This window comes from Centropristis striata, unplaced genomic scaffold (assembly GCF_030273125.1).
Source record: "Centropristis striata isolate RG_2023a ecotype Rhode Island unplaced genomic scaffold, C.striata_1.0 Scaffold_31, whole genome shotgun sequence".
Taxonomy (NCBI): Eukaryota; Metazoa; Chordata; class Actinopteri; order Perciformes; family Serranidae; genus Centropristis; species Centropristis striata.
This window is the reverse complement of record NW_026739047.1, coordinates 15,001-19,102: the sequence shown is the minus strand read 5'-3', so window position 1 is coordinate 19,102 and position 4,102 is coordinate 15,001.

Below are 4,102 nucleotides of genomic sequence, written 5' to 3'. Positions count from 1 at the left end.
ATCATGATTACGGTTAAAATTTGATTAATTGTGCAGCCCTAATGTCCTCAACAACAACAACACTTCTGTTCAAACATAATGTTGATGGAGTCTTCAATGAGGGTCTTTGTGTCCACTTCTGCCTTGTTCCCAATCTGAGTCCATGCTGCTTTTCAGCTGACCTAAGGTAACTTGTTAGGCAACAAGCGCGCCATTGTCGGCCTTTTCTTTCTCCTGCTCAGCCAGTGGACTCTGATGCCCACTCAGTCACCCAGTGATCCCATCCTAATGAGACTGGGACTGTCCCATCACAGCGCTAGAGTCCATTCACCCAGAGAGGCTCACACAGCCAAACACCTGATCCCTGTCAACACGCTCTAGATCTACACCAGAAACCACATTTCCCACCAAAACTACAGTCGGCAAGTACGATTTTAGCTCATTCTTGTACACATTGATTAAAGTTCTCCATCGCTACGACGGATTTCATTTTGAGTTCACAGAGACCACTTATGAGATCAATAGCCGTGTTTCCTTTAGGGTAAAGAGTGGCTGCTGGGAAAGTCTCAGGCCACGCCCTCTCTAAAGTCTCAGGCCACGCCCTCTCTCAAGTCTCAGGCCACGCCCTCTCTCAAGTCTCAGGCCACGCCCTCTCTAAAGTCTCAGGCCACGCCCTCTCTAAAGTCTCAGGCCACGCCCTCTCTAAGGTCTCAGGCCACGCCCTCTCTAAAGTCTCAGGCCACGCCCTCTCTAAAGTCTCAGGCCACGCCTTCTCTAAAGTCTCAGGCCACGCCCTCTCTAAAGTCTCAGGCCACGCCCTCTCTAAAGTCTCAGGCCACACCCTCTATAGTCTCAGACCACGCCCTCTCTAAAGTCTCAGGCCACGCCCTCTCTGAAGTCTCAGGCCACGCCCTCTCTAAAGTCTCAGGCCACGCCCTCTCTAAAGTCTCAGGCCACGCCCTCTCTAAGGTCTCAGGCCACGCCCTCTCTAAAGGTCTCAGGCCACGCCCTCTCTGAAGTCTCAGGCCACGCCCTCTCTAAAGTCTCAGGCCACGCCCTCTCTAAAGTCTCAGGCCACGCCCTCTCTAAGGTCTCAGGCCACGCCCTCTCTAAAGGTCTCAGGCCACGCCCTCTCTAAAGTCTCAGGCCACGCCCTCTCTAAAGTCTCAGGCCACGCCCTCTCTAAGGTCTCAGGCCACGCCCTCTCTAAGGTCTCAGGCCACGCCCTCTCTAAAGTCTCAGGCCACGCCCTCTCTAAAAGTCTCAGGCCACGCCCTCTCTAAGGTCTCAGGCCACGCCCTATCTAAGGTCTCAGGCCACGCCCTATCTAAGGTCTCAGGCCACGCCCTATCTAAAGTCTCAGGCCACGCCCTCTCTAACGTCTCAGGCCACGCCCTCTCTAAAGTCTCAGGCCACGCCCTCTCTAAAGTCTCAGGCCACGCCCTCTCTAAGTCTCAGGCCACGCCCTCTCTAAGTCTCAGGCCACGCCCTCTCTGAAGTCTCAGGCCACGCCCTCTCTAAAGTCTCAGGCCACGCCCTCTCTAATGTCTCAGGCCACACCCTCTCTGAAGTCTCAGGCCACGCCCTCTCTAAAGTCTCAGGCCACGCCCTCTCTAAGGTCTCAGGCCACGCCCTCTCTAAAGTCTCAGGCCACGCCCTCTCTAAAGTCTCAGGCCACGCCCTCTCTAAGGTCTCAGGCCACGCCCTCTCTAAAGGTCTCAGGCCACGCCCTCTCTAAAGTCTCAGGCCACGCCCTCTCTAAAGTCTCAGGCCACGCCCTCTCTAAGGTCTCAGGCCACGCCCTATCTAAAGTCTCAGGCCACGCCCTCTCTAAAGGTCTCAGGCCACGCCCTCTCTAAAGTCTCAGGCCACGCCCTCTCTAACGAACAGAGATCGCTAAGTCGGTGTTTTTTGTTTGATGCTTTTTCTGTTTGTTGTTAATATTTTAATAAGACAAAGCACTATAGAGATTTGCACCCATTGTTATTTAATCCTGGGGCTGTTTGTTGATGTATTTTTATTTTATTTTCTTCTATACAAAAGGGTTACTTGAAATAATAAGGAAAATAAAAACATGTAATGAAAAGTTATGTAGATGCTTGATTATTTGAGAGTAATGACGAGCTTTGCAAAAATAATAATAGTTGATAAGACAAAAGAAAATGCAAGATGCAATGTTAAGCGTCTTTGTGTAGCCTGAAAAGCGCTCTATAAATAAAATGTATTATTATTATAGAAGAGCTGTTTAAAATCCTCCTCCTGTAAAACAGTTTACATTACATTTAAATGTAGTCATTTAGCAGACGCTTTTATCCAAAGCGACTTGCAGGAAGAATAAAAGCAAACACTCGAGGTCTAGTGCAATAAGAGCTATTAGTGCATCATGTTTTGGTTGAGCATCTAAATGTGACGGCTGAATTCTTCTGCATTAGTATTTCTTAAGCTGGTGTCAGTAACCTGGAACATGTTTCTCACACTGACCGTGACTTGGCTGTAGCGCCAATAAAATTTCAGTCAGAAGTATTTTTTTTACTTTAATCCATGTGTAAACCCTTGCTATAAATTTTTGGTCATTTTGTTTTCTTTTTTGGTCATTTTGTGTCTTTTTTGGTCAATTTGTGTCTTTTTTAGTCATTTTGTGGTCAATTTGTGTCTTTTTTAGTCATTTTGTGTCTTTTTTGGTCATTTTGTGGTCAATTTGTGGGTTTTTTTGGTCATTTTGTTTCTTTTTTTGGTCATTTTGTGACTTTTTTGGTCATTTTGTTTTCTTTTTTGGTCATTTTGTGTCTTTTTTGGTCAATTTGTGACTTTTTTGGTCAATTTGTGTCTTTTTTAGTCATTTTGTGTCTTTTTTGGTCATTTTGTGGTCAATTTGTGGGTTTTTTTGGTCATTTTGTTTCCTTTTTTTGGTCATTTTGTGTCTTTCTTTGGTCATTTTGTGACTTTTTTGGTCATTTTGTGTCTTTTTTGGTCAATTTGTGACTTTTTTTGGTCATTTTGTGTCTTTTTTGGTCAATTTGTGTCTTCTGCATTAGTATTTCTTAAGCTGGTGTCAGTAACCTGAAACATGTTTCTCACACTGACCGTGACTTGGCTGTAGCGCCAATAAAATTTCAGTCAGAAGTATTTTTTTTACTTTAATCCATGTGTAAACCCTTGCTATATTTTGTAAACCAAATAGCTTCATTTACTCCAGGATTACACCCTGCTGGAGTCCGGCCAATGCAAGCTAAATGAGCTTAACCTACTTGTTCTTGAAATGAAACCAGTTGGCTGCAGTAAAATATAAACTCCTGGAGACTTTCTGTAATTCCTTGATTACTCTCAGTCTGACACATCATTTTCTGCATTGACCTTTAAGAGAAGACCCTGTATGAAGCACTTGGCCCTCCATTGTTGTCCACTGAGCAGCACAGCTGGACCACTTAGCTGCTAAATGTCTGTTCATGGGCTGCTCAAGAGTCTGGTCCCGCTCCACTTTGGACAGATTCCAGCTGGCCATGTTCAGGTTGGGCCAATCTAAACGATTTAGCTAATATGTGGTGTGTTTGAGACGATAAGAGCCTTTGTGCACTTTATGCAAAATAAGATTGGCTCACTCAAGAAGAAACCTAGCTTGATAAATCGGGGCACCATTTAGGTATTTAAAAAGATAATAATAACGAAGATGATGTTGGACTTTCTGTAGAAGTAGTTCTACAGATTCTGATGGTTAAACCACAACTATTGTTCACAGACATTGATTCTACTCACTGCTGTCTGTTTTTAATTGTCACATCTCGCTTGTTTCTCTGATTGGCTTGAGGTCTATCCATTTGGGTCCATAGCATTTCATAGCATGATCTTCTTTTTAACTTCTCAAGTCTCCTTGTTCTATTCTGTGTTTTTTTTTTCATTTATTCTACCTCAGTATTTTATTCTATTGTACTTAAATACCGGACTACTGTGACAACCCAATTTCCCTTCGGGGCTGAATAAAGTAATCTATCTATCCATCCATCCATCCATCTATCCATCTATCCATCTATCCATCCATCAATCCATCCATCTATCTATCCATCTATCCATCTATCCATCTATCAATCCATCTGTCCATCCATCCATCTATCCATCTATCCATCCA